We start from the raw sequence: 21522 nt of genomic DNA on the forward strand, positions 1-21522 counted from the left end.
ACACTGGGGGCAACCCTCTAAGGAGCAACAGTGCCCCCTAGTGGCGACTTCTCGGCATTCCTTCCCTTTACTCCCCCCTCCTCTTGCTGAGCATATTGGGAGATGACAGAGAGAAAACGCGTTGCTATGAACCACTTGCCCTGAATATCACATCTTTAAATAGTTATTCACATGAAAGAAGGTCTGGTACTGATTCAAAGCCACCTTGATAGGATCATCTAAGAATGCCCATAAAAGGGAACGTACACAGAGCTGAGGAATGTTTAATTTTTTCCCCAAATAACAAAACTGGTGATTACACCTTCCGGAGAAAAATAAAAACTAAATATATTTACTTGAATGCATTTGAGGATACATGCCAAAATCCAGTGGAAAAATCTAAGCAGCTGAAATTTCATTTGGGGTTATCACCCTCACTCCAAAACAGGAAAAAATGGTAGAAATACCACAGGTTTGGATTAAGACCGAAGGAGGTAAAAATCTGGCGGTAACGTCTCCCATAGATGGTGGATGACACTCAAATTAGATAGGCCTGACTTTTGAGGCAGAAAATACAATGACAAAACCTTTGGATCCAGAGCCGAATTCCATCTCCGACCTTATCTCCCTATACCAACTTGAGCAATCGGTGAACTTTCATGATTTTTTTTTTTAACTATAAAATAAAAGGAAATGCTGGTGGCACAGTGGTTAAGAGCTATGGCTGCTAACCAAAAGGTTGAGAGTTCAAACCCACCAGGCGCTCCTGGGAAACTGTACATGGCAGCTCTACTCTGTCCTACAGCTTTGCTGTGAGTCAGAATCGGCTTGAGGGCAACAGGGTCTTTTTATAAAATGAAAGGTAGACTGGGGGGAAAAAAGTTCATGTTCCGTTCTTTTTTCTAAAAATACTCAACTACGTACTGAAGCATTTAAAAACCTCACATTGTTAATTCAGGAAAGGATATGTAGTGAGCGCTGGAAATTACATGTTACACCAAGTAAAATTGCTGGCTTTGTAGGGCAAACAACCAAAAACGAGAAATTTTATAAGATACAACCTAGAGGCCTTGCCAGAGTCAGAAAACACCACGGACCTGAGGGAACGCCGAGGAGAACGAGTCACCAGTTTGCTGTGATAATAACTTACAAATAGTCACGCGCTGCGATTTACTGAGCGCTCGCTGCTTGCCAGGCACACTGCTAAGCAATGTGTGTGTTTCGTTGTTGTTGTTAGTTGCCATTGAGCTCTGATTCGTGGCAGTTCGAATTCACCAGCAGCTCCTTGGAAATTCTATGGGGCAGCTTTATCCCGTCCTATAGGGTCACTACGAATCAGCATTGACTCGAGAGCAATGGGTTTGGTAACAGGTTTGGTGCGTGTATTGAATTGTGGTGTTGGCGAAGAATAGTGAATATACCGTGGACTGCCAAAAGAACGAACAAATCTGTCTTGGAAGAAGTATGGCCAGAATGCTCCTCAGAGGCAAGGGTGGCAAGACTGCGTCTTACAAACTTTGGACATGTCGTCAGGAGGGATCAGTCCCTGGAGAAGGACATCATGCTTGGCAGAGTACAGGGTCAAGGAGGTGGACTGACACAGTGGCTGCAACAACGAGCTCAGGCATAACGACGATTGTAAGGATGGCTCAGGACCAGGCAGTGTTTCGTTCTGTTGTGCACAGGGTCGCTATGAGTCAGAGCTGACTCAATGGCACCTAACAAAAACAACAACGATATACCGGAAGAATGAGAGTACACAGACACAAAGACAGAGGACTATACCATAATTACGAACAATCATTATGGAGAGAGCACAATACAGGGAATAAGAGCACAGGTTTTATGTTAGACCCACGTGGTTTGAGCCTTCTTACTATCACACCCCAGCTGTGCTAAGTGAGACTAGTAACTGAGCCTCTGTGAGCCTCAATTTGTTGTTGTTGTGGCCATGGAGTCAGCCCCCATTCATGGCAGCTGTATGCACAAGGAAGTGAAATGCTGTGCAGTCCTGCCCTGTCCCCATGATCCGTTACCAATCAGAACATCGTGATCCGTAGAGTTTTCATTGGCTAAACTAAGATCACCAGGCCTTTCTTCCTAGTCTGTCTTAGTCTGGAAGCTCCACCAAAAACCTGTTCAGCAGCATAGCAACATAAAAACCTCCACTGACAGACAAGTGGTGGCTGTGCACAAGATGCCCTGGCTGGGGATCCATCCAGGGTCTCCTGCATGTTTGTGTCCCGTGCCGTCGAGGCAGTTCTGACTCGTAGTGATCCTATGTACAACAGAACAAGGCATCACCCAGTCCTGCACCATCCTCACAATCTGGTGTGCTTGAGTCCATTGTTGCAGCCAGTGTGTTAATCCATCTCATTGAAGGTCTTCCTCTTTTTCACTGAACCTCCATTTCACCAAGCATACCATCCCTCTCTAGCCCTGGTGGCACAATGGTTAAGACCTTGGCTGCAAACCAAAAGGTTGGCAGTTCAAATCTATCAGCCGCAACTTGGATACCCTATAAGACAGTCCCTCTCTGTCCTAGAGGGTCATTACGAGTTGGAATTGACTCGCTCAACAGCAGCAGGTTTGGTTTTGTTCTCCTGCGTGGAAGACAAGAATCTACCATTGCCCTGAGCCTTGTCATATGTGTCTGTAAAATGAGGACAGTGATGACCACTCAGCAGGATGAGTGTAGGACCATTTAGTGTAAGTGCAAAAACACTCTCCACACTCGGGTAACCCTCAGGGGAGTGTTGTTTTCCAAGGAAAGGCAAGGTGTCCCCAGATTAAGACCTATGGGGCTCTGGACTTGACCTCTGCCTCCGTTTGCCCAGTCACCTCAGGCATGTTGATTGTTTCCTTGACCTTCGCTTTGTTTTCTATGGCATGCCCATGATGAGACAGGACCTATTAAGAGGTTGTGTAAGAACGGAAAAAAGTCGGCAAACTTTTAATTTGATTACCTCAGGAGGGTGGCATTGGAAAGGAGTGAGAGGATCATTAACAAATGTTTAAAAATATTTTTCTCTATCATTCATTTTTTCAGTAAGATGGAATTGTTGTGATTTAAAAACATATTGAGAAGAAGGTGAAAATTACAAGAAAAATCTCTAAAAATTCAAATTTGAGGCAATGTAAATATTATTTTCCCCTCAAACTACACACAGGATTGGTTTCTTCAAAGCACATCTAGCAGACATCTAACAGTTCATAATCACTTCCTAAGTGTTCGTTGAAAAATGTGGGTTCATTAGTGGTACGAACACCTGATGTCCTTAAGTGTTTTTTTCCCTTTTTTTTTTAGTTTGTATTTTGTCCTCACAAAGCACCACTGATATGGTTAGAGTATGTTGCAATAGCTCACATTTGTTGGCTAGAACAAAGTTCTCCATTCTTAAAAATAAGCACACATGTATTTTGTGAAACAATCTCAGAACATTAAAAAAAATCTATGCATATTTATTTACATAATTTTTTTTTTTTTACTGAAGATATGTACATTATAAAACAAATGAAGGACTAGAAGTTGAGGGAGGAAATAAAGAGAAACTGAACAATAGTTTAAATTGTTTTAATTTTTATTTGTGAAAACAAAAACTTCAGTATTTTCATAAGGAAACGTTTTATTAAAAGAATATTTTAATAAATAATACAATTAAATGTGTTATTTTTATGTCTTTTTCCCTAAAATATGATTTATTTCCTTTATTTTCTTTTCACTCAGAAACAAAGAACACATTAGTGATCACAGCATAAGTAACCCTTTCAATATTGAACTCATGTTTATCATGAAGCTATACACAAAGTAAAAATTAAAACCATGTGTATTTTTATAAAACAAATCTAAAGTATTTAACTTTACCAGTGATTTTATCATTGGCCAACAAATGTCTTAGGTTTGGCCTTTACTTAGATGTTTATGTTGTCTGCTATTCTTTATTACAGGTTTATTAAAAAAGAAGATCACCTATATCATAATCTAAATTTTTTAACAATGCCAAAAAAACCCTATAGACGTTTAACATTACCAAATTCAGTTGATCTAACTAGAAATTCAAGTGATAAGCTTAGGTATTTAATACTTTGTGATACAATGAAGATAAAGTTCTAAGTTCAGTTGTTTTTTTGGTATTAATGGTTATCACAGCTGAAAAAAGACACCTCGTAGAAGTACATAAATCCAGATAGAAGTGAACTGTTAGCTGTGTTTACTAAGTTACGACACCACGTTTTAATCCCACTCCTCAACTAGACAAACATTTCTTGCTGTTATTGTCGTTGCTGAAATTGGGCTGCTAAATTTCTTTTTTTTTCAGCATCAATCCGTTGTTTTTTCAAACTAATTGAAACGTTAGGACACTTTTTGTAATTTTATCCGAAGGGTTCAAAACATGGTAACTATCATTGCAGAAAATTGAAAGCAGATTCAAAACTATTTTTGTGTTTATAAAGTACAGATACGAGAGTTTTGTTGTCGATATATATTTTTTGATGATAAAATCATGTTACAACGTATCACTTCCAGACTTCTGGTACGAAATTGTTGCTTCCTCTATCTCCATATTGTATGTTTTCCTCAAAAAGCAGTTGTTTTCTTGTTCATTGTTTAAAAATTAACTTAGGGTAGAAGCTATATATTTAAGATTTTTTTTTTTTTTTATTTACTTAAAAATATCAGCTGGGCTACCCACTGCTGACAGCTAGGTCTCATCACCTCTTTTTCCCACAGAAGCATTGCTTGCCTGGAAGAGATAATAATTTTATAATGAATTTTTAAGCTTGACAACTCTTTTCAGAACGTCACATGTGAACAACAGCAAACATCTGTGCTGCCAAAATTGTCAAATTTATTCTCCATGTCTTTAAAGGTATTACAACAATTACAGGCTATTTTACCAGGAATGAAGCTGTGAATAAATCATACATGCCAGGATCATTTGTTGTTATTGTTGTTGAAAATTGGACAAAGCATCCCTGGTTATCCTTACACAGGTTGTGTGTGTGTGTGTGTACGCGTGTGTGTGTGGGCACACGTGTTTCCCCATAAAAACGTTCTTTTCTTAAATGAAGGATTTACTGTTCAGAATCGAGCTTCTCCAATACATATTTCTTTAGTAGATCACAAAGAAGTCATTCTTTGTGTATTTCATTATTGGAACCAAACTTAGCAAGTACCAGAAGCTTGGACATGTTAGAAACATCTGTACTTTAACCCAACTGTAGAGCAAACCTCCCACATTGAGTAATTTATTCACATATTGGTTTCTTTAAATCTTCAGTAATAATTTTATGTATCTTCCAAAAGGATTTGAAGACAAAGAGTACAATTTTGTGTCTGCCAAACTGTTTTCTCGTCATTACTTCAGCCATCTTTACCAAAGCAGGAAGAAAAAACGTTCTATTAATGGATGTAGCTTTTTTGTTATTTTACATTAAAAAAGAAAAGTCAAAAGACACTTTAAAAGAAGCATTGATCTAATCAACAAACTTTTGCAAAGGACAGATTGAACACCATAAAACTTCTAGCGTTGCCAAAAACATTATTGAGGTTTGTCTTTCATGTTTGGATATTTAGTTTTAAATGCCCTAACCTGTGTGGTGGATTTGCACTTTCGTTAGTTAATAACACAAGGCACTAGGCACCCAGGGAGCGAGGCCCACAGTTATTAAAAAACACCCACCGCAGTCAAGTCGATTCCGACTCAGAGCAACCCTACGGAGCGGAGTAGAACTGCCCTATAGGGTGTCCAAAGAGCAGCCAGTGGATTTGAACTGCCAACCTTTTGGTAGTAGCCAAGCTCTAAACCACTGTGTCATCAGTGCTTTTCACAGTTTTTAGTAGTAAGTATATATTTCAAATAATTTTTCATAATGTGGACACTTGTTTTTGCTATTGCCAGACCCTATTAGATTGTCGCTGTTGTTTAGTATTTTTTTTTTTTATTGTGGTAAAATATATATAACATGAGGTTTGCCATTTTAACCATTTTGGAATGTATAATTTAATGACATTAATTACATTCACCATGCTGTGTAAACTCCACCAATTTCTACTTCCAGAGTTTTTCATCAACTCAATCATAAATGTTGAGCCCATTAAGCAATAATTCTGTACCCCTGTCTCCTTCCAGGTCCCTGTAACCATTAATCTACTTTCTGTCTCTATGAATTTGCCTATCCTAAATATTTCATGTAAGTGAAACCACGTGTCTGTCAGTTTGTCATACTGTGGGGACTTGCATGTTGCTGTGATGCTGGAAGCTATGCCACCGGTATTCAGATACCAGCAGGGTCACCCATGGAAGACAGGTTTCAGCTGAGCTTCCAGACTAAGACAGACTATGAAGAAGGACCTGGCAGCCTACTTCTGAAAAGCATTAGCCAGTGAAAACCTTATGAATAGCAGCAGAACATTGTCTGATACAGTGCTGGAAGGTGAGCCCCCCAGGTTGGAAGGCACTCAAAAGATGACTGGGGAAGAGCTGCCTCCTCAAAGTATAGTTGACCTTAATGACGTGGATGGAGTAAAGCTTTTGAGACCTTCATCTGCTGATGTGACAAGACTCAAAATGAGAAGAAACAGCTGCAAACATCCATTAATAATTGGAACCTGGAATGTATGAAGTATGAATCTAGGAATACTGGAAATGGTCAAAAATGAAATGGAACACATAAACATAGATATCCTAGGCATTAGTGAGCTGAAATGGACTCGTATTGGCCATTTTGAATCAGACAATCATATAGTCTACTATGCTGGGAATGACAACTCGAAGATGAATGCTGTTGCATTCATCGTCAAAAAGAACGTTTCAAGATCTATCCTGAAGTGCAACGCTGTCGGTGATAGGATAATATCCATGCACCTACAAGGAAGACCAGTTAATATGACTATTATTCAAATTTACGCACCAACTGCTAGAGCCAAAGACGAAAAAATAGAAGATTTTTATTAGCTGCTGCAGTTTGAAATTGATTGAACATGCAATCAAGATGCATTGATAATTACTGGCGATTGGAATGCAAAAGTTAGAAGCAAAGAAGATGGACAGTAGTTGGAAAATATGGCCTTGGTGATAGAAACAATGCCAGAGATCGAGTGATAGAATTCTGCAAGACCAACGACTTCTTCATTGCAAATACCTTCTTTTACCAACATAAAGGGTGACTATACACATGGACCTCACCAGATGGAACACAAAATTGACTACATCTGTGGAAAGACACGATGGAAAAGCTCAATATTATCAGTCGGAACAAGGCCAGGGGCCGACTGTGGAACAGACCATCAATTGCTCAAGTGCAAGTTCAAGCTGAAACTGAAGAAAATCAGAGCAAGTTCACGAGAGCCAAAATATGACCTTGAGTATATCCCACCTGAATTCAGAGACCATCTGAAGAATAGACTTGATGCATTGAACACTAGTGACCAAAGACCAGACAAGTAGTGGAATGATATCAAGGACATCATACATGAAGAAAGCAAGAGGTCATTGAAAATATAGAAAAGACAGAGAAGACCAAGATGGATGACAGAGGAGACTCTGAAACTTGCTCTTGAGAATCAAGCAGCTAAAGCAAAAGGAAGAATTGATGAAGTAAAAGAACTGAACAGAAGATTTCAAAGGACCTCTCGAGAAGACAAAGTATTATAACGACATGTGCAAAGAGCTGGAGACGGAAAACCAAAAGGGAAGAACACGCTCGGCGTTTCTCAAGCTGAAAGAACTGAAGAAAAAATTCAAGCCTCAAGTTGCAATAGTGAAGGGTTCCATGGGGAAAATATTAAATGACGCAGGAAGTATCAAAAGAAGATGGAAGGAATACACAGAGTCATTATACCAAAAAGAATTAGTCAATGTTCAGCCATTTCAAGAGGTGGCATATGATCAGGAACCGATGGTACTGAAGGAAGAAGCCCGAGCTGCTCTGAAGGCATTGGCGAAAAACAAGGCTCCAGAAGTTGATGGAGTATAAATTGAGATGTTTCAACAAACAGATGCAGCACTGGAGGTGCTCACTCGCCTATGCCAAGAAATATGAAAGACAGCTTCCTGGCCAACCAACTGGAAAAAATCAATATTTATGCCTATTCTCAAGAAAGGTGATCCGACTGAATGTGGAAATGATAGAACAATATCATTAATGCCACATGCAAGCAAAATTTGCTGAAGATCATTCAAAAACGGCTGGGGCAGTATATCGACAGGGAACTGCCAGAAATTCAGGCCGGTTTCAGAAGAGGACGTGGAACCAGGGATATCATTGCTGATGTCAGATGGATCCTGGCTGAAAGCAGAGAATACCAGAAGGATGTTTACCTGTGTTTTATTGACTATGCAAAGGCATTCGACTGTGTGGATCATAACATACTGTGGATAAGGCTGCAAAGAATGGGAATTCCAGAACCCTTAATTGTGCTCATGAGGAACTTTTACATAGGTCAAGAGGTGGTTATTCGGAGAGAACAAGGGGATTCTGATTGGTCTAAAGTCAGGAAAGGTATGCATCAGGGTTGTATTCTTTCACCATACTTATTTAATCTGTATGCTGAGCAGATAGTAGGAGAAGCTGGACTATATGAAGAAGAACAGGGCATCAGGATTGGAGGAAGACTCATTAACAACCTGCGTTATGCAAAGGACACAACCTTGCTTGCTGAAAGTGAAGAGGACTTGAAGCACTTACTAATGAAGATCAAAGACCACAGCCTTCAGTATGGATTGCACCTCAACATAAGAAAAACAAAAATCCTCACAACTGGACCAATGAGCAGCATCATGATAAATGGAGAAAAGACTGAAGTTGTCAAGGATTTCATTTTACTTGGATCCACAATCAACAGCCATGGAAGCAGCAGTCAAGAAATCAAAAGACGCATTGCATTGGGCAAATCTGCTGCAAAGGACCTCTTCAAAGTGTTGAAGAGCAAAGATGTCACCCTGAAGGCTAAGGTGCGCCTGACCCAAGCCATGGTATTTTCAATCACGTCATATGCATGGGAAAGCTGGACAATGCATAAGGAGGACTGAAGAAGAGTTGACGCCTTTGAATTGTGGTGTTGGCGAAGAATATTGAATATACCATGGTGTGCCAAAAGAATGAACAAATCTGTCTTGGAAGAAGTGTGGCCAGAATGCTCCTTAGAGGCAAGGATGGCAAGACTGCATCTTACATACTTTGGACATGTTGTCAGGAGGGATCAACCCCTGGAGAAGGGCATCATGCTTGGCAGAGTACAGGGTCAGCAGAGAAGAGAAAGACCCTCAATGAGGTGGATTGACACAGTGGCTGCAACAATGAGCTCAAGCATAACAATGATTGTAAGAATGGCTCAGGACTGGGCAGTGTTTCATTCTGTTGTGCATAGGGTCACTATGAGTCGGAACCGACTCGACGGCACCTAACAACAACAACAACAACAATTCTAAATATTTCATGTAAGTGAAACCATATAGTAATTGTCCTCTTGTATTTGAATTATTTCATTTAGCATATTTTCAAAGTTCATCCACGCTGTGACATGTGTCATGCCTCCTTTTTTTTTTTACCGATGGCTAATGTTCCATTGTGTGTATACACCAGCTTGTTTATCGGTTCATCTGTTATTGGGCACCTGAGCTGTTTCCACCTTTTGACTATTGTGAAAAGTGCTTCAGTGAATATTTGTGTATATTCTTCTTTTACTTCTTCTGGGAGAAATTGCTAGGTCATATTGTAGGAGCTCTGGTGATGCAAACGGTTAAGCGCTCAGCTGCTAATTGAAACGTTGGTGGTTTGAGCTTACCCAGCAGCTCCACAGGAGAAAAATCTGGAGATCTGCTTCTGTAAAGATTAGAGCCAAGAAAGCCCTATGGCAGTTCTACTCTGTCACGTGGGTTCTCTGCGAGTTGAAATCAGCTCCGCAGCACCTAACCACATGGTAACTCTGTGTTGAACTTTTTGAGGAACCACCTAACTGTTCTTTACAGCGGCAGCATCATTTTACATTCCCACCCACAATGCATGAGAGTTCCAATTTCTCCACGTCCTCTCCAATGCCTGTTATTATTTTTTTCTTTTGGGTTATTTTTAATTATTATTGTTATAGCCATCCTAGTGGGTGTGAGGTGTCCCTGGGTGGTGCAAATAACTACTGCACTCAGCTACTAACCAAAAGCTTGGAGGTTCTAGTCCACCCAGAGGTTCTTTGGAAGAAAAGCCTGACAACCTATATTTGAAAAATTAGCCATCGAAAATCCTGTAGAGCACAGTTCTACTCTGACACACATGAGGTCACCATGAGTCAGAGACAACTGGTTTCTTTTCTTTCAGTGAGTGTGAAGTGGTATCTCACTGTGGTTTTGATTTTCATTTCCTAATGACTAATGAAATTGGTCATGTTTTCTTGTGCTTCTTGGCCATTTGTTTATCTTCTTCAGAGTAATGTCTATTCAAGTCGAATATACATATTTAGCAATGGACTCATAGGTAAGACACCAACAACATGAGCAACAACAGATATACATATACACCTACTTCTCACTTATCAACTATCTCTTTGTCTAACACTTGGCACTCACAGCAATAGTAAAAAAAAACAAAAAAAATCTATTATCTGACTATTTTACACATTAACGACATACGTCTGGCAGTAACGAATGCCAAGGCGTGAGGCAGAGTAACGCTGGCTGTAATGGTTAAAGTTATATGTCAACTTGGCTAGACCATGATTTTCAGTGGTTTGAAAGTTATGTAATGATGTAATTTGGCAGTGATGTAACAATGTAATCATCCTCTACTTTTGCATATTGTCGATTTTCGCATAATGACCTGATCTTTGAAACTTAACCATGTTGATAAATGCGGAGTGAAGGTCATGCAGCTTTTGCATAGCTGAGCTGGTCTATCAAACCCCCACTCGTGATCTTTCTACTACATCATGCTTGGCTGGCTTGGTTCACTACCTGAGTGTTCTGGCCTCCAACTCACCAGACTTCCTAATAGAAAACTGATATCCTTACTCCTCAGAAAGAAGTACCTTGAAAGATCTATCACCCTCCTCAGTTTAAAAAAAAAAAAAAATCTACCAGCAGAGCTGAGCAAGATGGTAGGATAAAGGTCCCTGAGCCATCAGATCTACTCACCCTGATCTCCTCTCTGCTGTGACCAATAGCTGCTCCAAGGAGCACATTTTGCTGACAGTTCATAAGAGTAGCACCTCCCTGTGCAGTCAGCTTCCTGAACGGCACTCGCTCACTGGTTTCACTGGCCGTAGCTCCTAGTACCAGCTCTTCTGCTACAACTACCATGGTGGCCACTATGAAGGTGAGTTCCGTGAGAATTAGCTCCTGGTTATTTCCCAAAGGGACACAACAACACCTGGAACAGCTGCTTCCAGCACCTGCCCCTGGTAGTGATTCTCACAGTAGCCCAGGCTTTCTTCTCTGTTGAAACAGATGCTCTCTCTTTGGCTGCTGGCCAAATTGGCTTCATCTTTCCACATGGTAGCAAGCACTGACTGTGTAAATTTGTGGAAGTTACTTTGACTTCTTTGCTTCAGTTTCCTCTTACATAAAATAGGATTAAGGCCTCTCCACATTATTGTAAGAATTAAATGCAATAGGATATATAAAGGACCTGGCCCATAAAAAGTGCTCAGTCAGTATTAGTTCTCTTCTCTCATAATCTGTATATGTGTTTCGTGTCCCCTTCCTCCTCTAGAGGATAGTTCATAAAAACATTCCAGTGAGTTACCTGATGATGACTGCTACGACACAGCTCATTCAATAATAGCTCCTTTTAGAGCTGAGAACCACCATAGACTGGTAGAGAAGGGATAGCAGAATTAAGAAAATACAGGCCCAGAGAGGATAATTAACTAGTCTTAGTTATCTAGTGCTGCTGTAACAGAAATACCACAAAAGGATGGCTTTAACAAAGAGAAGTTTACTTCCTCACAGTAAAGTAGGATACAAGTCCAAATTCAAGGCATCAGCCCCAGGGAAGTCTTTCTCTCTCTGTTGGCCTTCTCATCAATCTTCTCCTGGACTGGGAGTTCTTCAAGCAGGAACCCGAGTCCAAAGGATGTGCTGTGCTCCCAGCACTATTTTCTTGGTGGTATGAGGCTCTCTCTCTCTCTGTTCACTTTTCTCTTTTGTATCCCAAAAGAAGCTAGCTCAAGACACAATCCAATCCCATAGATTGAGTCCAGCCTCATCAACACAACTGCCATCCATCATCCCTTGTTGGCATCATAGAGGTAGGATTTACAACGCAGAAAAATCACATCAGATGACAAAATGGTGGACAATCACACGATACCAGGAATCAAGGCCCAGCCAAATTGATAACACACATTTCTGGGGAACACAATTCAATCCAAGACACTTGCCTAAGCCAGTCTGTGATTTTAGGCAATACGGTAGGATGAAAAGAACTTAAAATTCGGAATCCAGTAAACCTGAGTTTAAATCCTCATTCCATTGTTTACCACTTGTGTGATATTAGGCAGTGGTGGTTCAGGGGTAGAACTCTCATCTTCCGTGACAGAGAACTGTGTTCGACTCCTGGCCAATGCACCTCACACACAGCTACCACGATGTGATGCTGAACAGGTTTCAGTGGAGCTTCCAGACAGAGACTAGGAAGAAAGGCCTGGTTATCTACTTCTGAAAATCAGCCACTGAAAACCCCATGGATCACACACAAGTGTGTGATCTACAACTGACCATGGGGGTGGTGCAGGATTGGGCAGTGTTTTGTTCCATTGTATATGGTGTCCTCATGAGTCAGGGGTCAATTCAATGGCAGTTAACAACAACAACTTTGGAGTCTCTATTTCCTCACCAGTAGATATGAAGAGAAACTGGCAGAATTGTCCAATGAATGACTCTGTAGGCTCAGGTTGCCTAGCAAAGGGCTGACCAGGAGGGATTGCATTGATTTTAGGGGCTCTTAAAAAACTCAACTTCCCACAAATGATGGGGACAGGTAAGGGCAGGGTTCTAAATCTGCCTGAACACAATTACATATGTGTATATATATGTGTGTGTGTACAGAGAGACAAAGAGATTTATATCAAGGAAATGGCTTACGTGGTCGTAGATGCTGGAAAGTCCTAAGTCTATGGGTTAGGCGTCAGGCTGGAGGCTTCTCCTGACTCATATAGCTGCAGGGGCTGACGAACCCAAGATCAGCAAGTCAGGCAGCAGAATGCTGGCTCAAGTCCCAAGAACTGGAGGTCAAATGATGACAGACCAAATGCAGGATCCAGACCAGAGCAAAAGACAACCAACTTTGCCAGAAAGTCCACAAGTATTGGATGCAGGCCACACCACCAAGGATATTCCTTTTAAACTGATTGGCTGCTGACAGCAGATCTCATCATGGAGGTGATTGTATCATATCAGATCTCTTCATGAACGGATTACATCATTACATAACTGTCAAACTACTTCATAACTGCCAAACCACTGAGAATCATGGCCTAGTCAAGTTGACACACAACCTTAAGCCTCGTGCCCGCCTTGTGCATACACACACACACACACACACACACACACACACACACACTGTACATCCAGTGCAGAGCCCTGGCTTAGCGAGCCTCTCGGCAGGGCCTGTCAGCAGCCAGGGGAGAGTATGTCTTCTTGCTAAACTTTGCTTTGTGTATTTCACCAATAAAGCCGGTCTCTTAAACCATAACATGTATTGTTGTGGAATTTGTCTTGAGTCCTGTTGCTCAGTGTATGGTAGGTTTGCAGAGTTGTCATTGTTGTTGTTGTAAGTTGCCATAGAGTCCATCCTAACTCATGGCAACCTCATCTCCCTAGGGTTTTCACTGGCTAATTTTCAGAAGTAGACAGCCAGGCTTTTCTACCTAGTCAGTCAGTCTGGAAAGCCTGCTGAAACCTGTTCAGCATCACAGCAATGCACAAGCCTCCGCTGACAGACTGGTGGTAGCGGTACATGAAGTTCATTGGCCGGGAACCAAACCAGGATCTCCTACGTGAAAGGCAGAAATTCTACCACAAAACCACCACTGCTCTCTTAGGACTGGGGTTAGTGCTAAATAAATTACTATGTGTAAATGCCAAGCACACACATTGGCACTCGGTAGACACTTTTTAAAAAGCCTGGCTTCACATCCTTTAGGATTGGGAAAGGCCAAGAACCTAGGCCTTTTAGCTCTTGATTTTTATTCATTGTGTTTATTTGCCTAATTAAATAAGAAAGTGGACCTAATCAAATCTAGTATCTTTCCTAACTCCTCCCTCTGAAAGAAGCATTGAAATCACATTTGGGGCTGTGAGCCAGAGAGGCACCAGGAGTAGAGGCATCACATAAAGCCCTGGTGGGGTGACTTTAATGACTGGTGTTTGCAGTGTATTTCAGGATGCTCTCGGGAGATAGAGCAATTTGTTCTGGGCCTGCTCACACTTTTCTGGTTTTCTCAAATAAAAGTGGCTCATAAATAGAGTCTGCTTCACCCAAACAGAGGTATCCATGAGTTACAGTTAAATTCCAAGCTTGAAAAACATATACACCCATGAGTTACAGTCAAATTCTGTCCCCACGAGTTATAGTCAAATTCCAAGCTGGAAAATTGATGAGCACTGGGAAAACTGTGTGTAATAAAGGCAATTTTAGCCAGCCAGACCCAGTGCACAGGGAAGGAGCTCTGGGTTTCCTGTTCTGCTTCACTCTTTCTCCTTGTGTCTTGCACTTTTCTGGTATCTACTGGGATCTTCAGCTTTTGACCGGCTCTCCTCTTCCTAGACCCAGGGTTGTTCCTTGGGTTGGACTTGGTTGGAGATGTGTGCTGGTGTCTTCCTGCACTTCTGCACTCCCCCATCACGCACACACTCCATCTGTACTCAACCATGTGTGTGTGTCCTGCTCAGAAACCGCCTGGAATTAGCCTACTTGGCCAGTGATCCAGCTAGGACTTCCACAGTCCCTCACAAGGAAACTCTGGACAAAAAGAAATTCCATGAGCCTATTGCATTCTTTAGTTAATATTTTTAATCAGAGTGCAACTTCCTGCGCACTTAACCTGGAGCACCTCCTAAGAACATAATTCATGTCTTTCCATTTAAAAAAGAAAATAAAATGATTTATAGTCCTTTCTTTGCAGCTCAGAAAAAACTCCACGAGGTGAAGCATCTCACAAGGTATTGTGACATTTCCAGTGTAAATCATTTTGAGGAAAAGAAAGCTGCTTAGCAGGCACGCCGGCTTTTTGGAGAGCACTTAGCTCCTCCTGGTTCCCTGACCCATGCAATGTCTGTTGGTAAAGAAGATTCATGAAGTCTTCTGGAGGGGAAAGAGCACTGAAGGAAGAGTCAGGAGACCCACCTGCCACTTACTGTATGGCCTCAAGGAGGTCACTCAGTCTTAGCATCCACACCTGTAAAGGCAAAATCATCACACTGATGCTTCAAAAGATGTTGTGGCATAAAGCAAGAAAGTGGGAGCCTGACATAGACCAAACATTAAATATACAATGAATGGGTCAACAAAGTGAAGGTTATTTTCAAATTATAAAATATACGAAATGTGAGAAATATTTACAGTAAATGTAAGAAAAAGATTTTTCCATTTTATATTTGAATGAAATTGTGTGCAGCTCTGCCATTATCCCTCAAATAAAAGACCAAACCAACCCAAACCCATTGCCATCGAGTTGATTCTGACTCATAGTGACCCTGCAGGACAGAGTAGAACTGCCCCATAGAGTTTCCAAGGAGGGACTGATGGATTTGAACTGTTGACCTTTTGGTTAGCAGGCATTCTCTTAAGGCTTAATATGTGTTAAGCTCTATGCTTGGTGGTTTACATATATCATCTCATTCAGGTCTCACTGAAATGTAACATGATAGGATTGTTTTGTTTTAATTTTGATTTAATTTGAATTTGAATCACTTATGCAAGGTCACATGGGTAGAGTGGCAAAGCCAGAACTGGACGAGGAAGTTATCTGACTACAGATCCACGTTCTTAGCAGCACTTGACAACCTCTGCCCAATTCTGTGTGCTCCTTCCACCTCCCTGAGTATTCCATGGCAGTATTTTGACAAGCTTAAAAAATCTCTGAGTGCTATAGAAGATGCTCTCTTCTCACAGGTTGTTACAGATATGATGACCAGGAGATAATTAGAAAGGAGGGAAAAAAAAAAAAAAACCTCCTCCCCATAAAAACTCACAGTATGAACTGCAAAATGCCAAGAGGAATTGAGTGAGATGGTGGCATAAACTGCAGGGGAACAATGGACCTTTTGAGAAGAAAATTCAGCTAGATTCAGCTAGTGAGGATAAAAACGTTCCCTCAGAAGATCACCTCTTTCAACGACGAAGGTTATGAAATCATTGGTTGAAGCAATCAGGGGAAAAATGATGGGAGTAATTATGAAGATTTGAGCCATAATACTTGAACTTGGCAAATATGAAGATAAAAGACATCTGTTTATTACTGTTATTAGGTTTCTGTTTGGGCTGAAAAATCTATGCTGTCTTAAGAAGCCTGACACATAATTCAACTAGAAGGGTAATCCTCTGAGAGAGCAGTGAGGCAGAAGGAAGAAGAGTGTGGGGTGGCATCGGGGATGGGGGCCAGGAACTGAGCATGGTGGGACAGGGGGAGCCCCAGGAGTGGGACACACAAGCAGGTGAAGTTGTTTTTGATGCATCTGGCTCCGCAGAATGGGGCCTCTCTTCTCAGCACAAGCTAGCTGATAATCAGCCTCCTACAGTCCCTGTGAGGACCTGTGCCTGTTGCCATGCCAATTCCAACTCATAGTAAGTAGAACTGCCCCTCAGGGTTTCCAAGGAGCGGCTGGTGGATTTGAACTGTCAATCTTTAGCTCTTATCCACTGCACCACCAGGGCTCCATGTGAAGACAGATCTATCATAAACAGCTCTTTCTTCCACAGACAGGAAGTAGCATGCCATGCCAAGGAGAAGCCCGCCTCTTCTAGGAGTTAAGAGTACACAGACTGAGGATCGCTGAAATCCTGACCAAGTTAAGTCTTATTTTCCAGAAGAAAACTTGTGTAGCACTAGCCTGGGGAAGGCGGGGAATCTGCATCCCAAAGCTTTCTTCTACAAATGATTTTGTCTTGGTATAATTTTTCAAGTCCCACCACTCCCTCAATTCCCCACCCCCCACCACAAGCACCCCTCACCTTCTTCATGAGCAAAAGTCCAAAGACTTAATAGAAGGATTTGTGTTTCCAGGACTTATGAAATGATGAGGCTGAGGTAGAAGCAAAATAGGAAGGAAGGAAGAGAGGGAGGGAGAGAAAGAGAAGAAGAAGAAGGAAGGAAGACGTATTTGCCTCTCCCTCTCCCACCTCCCTTTCTTGCCTCCCAGAGAAAACCAAATTACTCCCAGGTCTTCCAGGTTTACTTTCTCACCTCTGGGCTTTGTTAATAACCACTCCATTTTTGACCCTTCGTTAAACTTGATGTGCAGCCCTTTTTCTTTGTTTAGTATCTTGGCTCTTCTTGACAATAATTTTTGTTATACTATCCAGCAACACTGCACTAGCCACGCCAGGTGGGCAGATTTACCTGAATTCAGAACGCTGACAATGGTGCTTCCTTTGCAGTACCCTTGGCCTTCCGGGTGAAACTTGGATTCTCACAGTAGTTTAGCACAGGGTCTTGCATAAAACGGTCATTTAGGTTTGTTCGATACTATTGTGGCAAAAAGGAGAGCTTTTAGTAATTAGAGCAAGATGTTCTGCTGAAGTGTGAATGTCTAGCTCATGATTTCTGACCACTAATAAAAATCTTGGTACCCAGAATCAGTTGCTGTTGAGTAGATTCTGACTCACGGTGACCCCGTGTGTGTTAGAACAGAACTGTGCTCAGTAGGGTTTTCAGTGGCTAATCTTCAGAAGCAAATCACCGGTCCTATTTTCTGAGGCAACTCTGGATGAACTCGAACCTCCAACTTTTCAGTTAGCAGCTGAGCATGTTAACCATTTGCACCATCCAGGGACTCCTAAAAGTCTTGGTAAATAATCCATATTGAAAATTTGTGTTGTTATGATTTGGAAACGTCAATCTCCACTGAATACATTTTACACCGAGAAGGTCCCTGGAGCCCTATTCTTTATAGGCAGGATGAGAGTAATGAACCACACAGGGCTATGCAAGGAACAGAATATGCATCATGAAGAGCTGGGTGACCCCACCAAAGCCTCCATTTCTCTATCAGCTCCACTCTCTGGAGGGACCACATTGAAAGTAGCATCCTGCAGGAAACACTGTTCATATATCCTACACACACACCAATCAAATCCTCCTGCCTGTTAACTGGAGCCTGGAATTCCACGATGAATTTCTTAGGACATTAGCAAAGCACTCAAGCATCTCTCCATGGAATTACAGCCCTATTACGTACAATTGAGTATACATTACTCCTTATTTTCATGTCATTAGCACGTATAACTTGGACAAGGCTAATTCTAAAGCACTGAAGTATGTAAAAGTTATTTAGTGGCAGGAAAAGAACTCTAACCAGGAAATCAAGATGCTAAATATGAGTGAGTAGAAGCTGTATTTTCAACAGGGGTAGATTACCCATTAAGTAAGGTAAGCACGGGCTTATTTGTGCCTACTTACTAATTAGTAGTGAACAATTTCACATAAATTTAGATGTGGTGAAACCCATGTGAAATTGTTCACTACTGATCAGTAGATAAGCCTGAGTAAGCCTGTGCTTTCCTTGCTTACTGGGTCATCCATCCCTGTCAGGGACTGTAAATTTGAAAAGAGGCTTTGATTCTGTAGGAAGGTGCCGTGGGGTTGGGAGAGAGATGTCAGCCATACCTAGAAGCAGAATCTTTGATGTGGTGAAAAAACGTGAAATGTTCACTACAGATGATCTGGTAAACAAGGTAAGCACCGTGTTTACCTTGCCTATTGGATAATCTGCCTTTTTTAGTCTGGGTTCTCAAGAGAAGCAAAACCAGTAAAGCATATAAATATGTAGAGAGATTTATATCAAGGAAACCGCTCATGTGATTGTAGAGTCTGAAATGCTCAAGTCCATGTGTCAGGATGGAGCCTTCTCTCAATTCGCGTAGCCGCAGGGGCTGGAGGACCCAAGATTGGTAGGTCGGAGAGCAGGACTCTTGCTCTCAGGCTGTGAAGATCCACAGATTCCAAGACCTGCAGATAAACTGGTAGTTCAAGTCCCAAGAGCCAGAGGTCAGATGAACAGGAGGCAGCGCAGGATCCAGAGTCAGCAAAAAAGACAGAATATCTGCTTGTATTTGGATGCAGGCCACGCCCCCAAGGAAACTCCTTTTCAACTGATTGGCTGCTCACAGCAGATTCAATCATGAGAGTGATCACATATAAACACTGAGACTCATGCCAGCCAAGCTGACATGCAATCTTAATCTTCACACCACCCCTGGTTTTAAAATGATACATTTACATGTCAACAAGGGTAATTAAACAAGTATGAGACAAAGTGTTATTTCCGTTTTTTTTCTATTGTCACGTCAACTTTGGATCTTAATCAACTTGCATAAAAATACTCATTACCATGGTGATATCACTAAGAAATGCAGCAAGCTGATTCTGCCTCCTATAATCTTTGAGTCCATTCTTGCAACTACTGTGTAGCGTCTTCCAACCTAGGGGGTTCATCTTCCAGCACTCCACAGGGTAATATTTTTTTGTGACCCATAGAGTTTTCGATGCCTAATTTTTGGAAGTAGATCACCAAACTTATCTTCTTATTCTGTCTTAGACTGGAAGCTCCATTGAAACTTGCCCACCATTTGAAATACCAGTGGCATAGCTTCCAGCATCACAGAAACATGTATGACAGATGGTGGGTGGTGCATGTAGTTCTCAGTGCTTCTCACTTGGTGATACATCACTTGATGTATACCATTGACCATGTAGTCCTTGATCCATAGGTTATCCACATGCTTATGCCCTCTTGGCTATATAAAAAAAGGAGCCCAAACCAAGGAACCATGGTACGTTTCTGCTAAGGGAATGTTCTGACTGAGACTGCAGACCAAGCCTGGTGCAACGGAGACAGCTGGCCAGCACATATACATGGTTCAGGAGTGTTCCACGGCATCTAAGGAGGTGGTGTGAATGGAAGGTGTAGAAACTATGGTTTCCCAAAATCCGGGAGAACTGAAATCAACTCTTGAGTCCATCGGCCAGAACTTTCCAGGTAGAGGCTAAAAAAGATAGGGAACAAAATCATAGGTTTCCATGCTGAGGATCCAAGTTAAATGAGATCTGGAGGTTTAGCTACAAAATTAGAAATTTGGGGGCTAACAGTACTGTTGGGGAGATCTCCAGAAGCCCAGGTCACATTTTCACTTCTGGTCGGACAATCACCACAGGCAGCAACACCCTGAAAGCTTCAGCTGCTCTGGACTCGTTAATTAATACGCTGGTAAGGAATGCCTGTACAGGAGCAAATTGCCTCCTCATGAAATACTTCATGAAAGAGAAGTTTTCTGTTCCTCTCCATTCTTCTGCTAGCAGATAGCCTTGAAAGGATATCAGAGGGAAAAAAGAAAGACAGACAGAGAGATCATTTTATATTGACGCAAGTTTCCACCAAAATTACCTGATAATTTATACTGGCAGTTAAAGTGTCTGTTTACTATTGTCACATCAAAATGTCCCCCTTAGATTTGTCAGGATGATTTCAAGGGATGGAAACAAGGATATACAGTCAAGGCTCCATCAGCTGTCAGTTGGGTACCAGGTATCACCCACTTTTACATCCTGTAATTAAATCAGCGAGCCATTCAGACTGTCTCTGCTTCTAAATTACACGAAATGAGGATTCTTCCAGTTGCTGCTCACAGGCAATTCGTGCTGTCACGGCTTGACTTGAGGAACAGTAAAGAAAAAAGAAGTCAAGATCATCTGGGAATTTCATTCAACCGGGATATGCCAGCAGAGAGCGCAGATAGAGAGCTATAAACGAGTTTTACCAACACGGTCGTCTCTGCTCTCAAGTTTTGCGTAGGTGAACGCAACCAGAGAGGATTTAGGATTTGTTCTTTGGAGCTCATGTTTTTTAAAGAATGAGCTCCTGCTTTCATTTTCCACATGCCAAATGCGTTATCTTCAGTAACAGGCTGAGGGGTTTGCATGAGTTATTAAGGATTCAGGCCAGAAAACTCTAGATAATTGCTTCAATTAGTCAATAGAGTTTCAACTTGTGGCCAGATCAAGAAGATTTGAGACAAAAACCAAAGAAAAGAGATATTATAAAGCACAGTGGTTGAAAAAATGAACTCCTTGCCTAGTTCGAATGCTACCTCTGCTACTTATTAATTGTGTCACCTGAAACAAGTCGCTTAACTCCTCTTTGTGCTTCAATGCCCTTATCTGTAATATACGCATTACAAGAGTAGTTTATAAAACCTCTCACGTGAGATTACAGAGGAGCCACGTACACAGAGCGAGTGACCACGTACTCAACAAACACCTTCTACATTACCTGCGAGGCAAGCCGGGAAGTTTCATAGGATTCTGAAATGGTTTTGATTTGCAATGAA

The sequence above is a fragment of the Elephas maximus genome, chromosome 12 (assembly GCF_024166365.1).
Source record: "Elephas maximus indicus isolate mEleMax1 chromosome 12, mEleMax1 primary haplotype, whole genome shotgun sequence".
In the NCBI taxonomy this organism is placed as follows: domain Eukaryota; kingdom Metazoa; phylum Chordata; class Mammalia; order Proboscidea; family Elephantidae; genus Elephas; species Elephas maximus.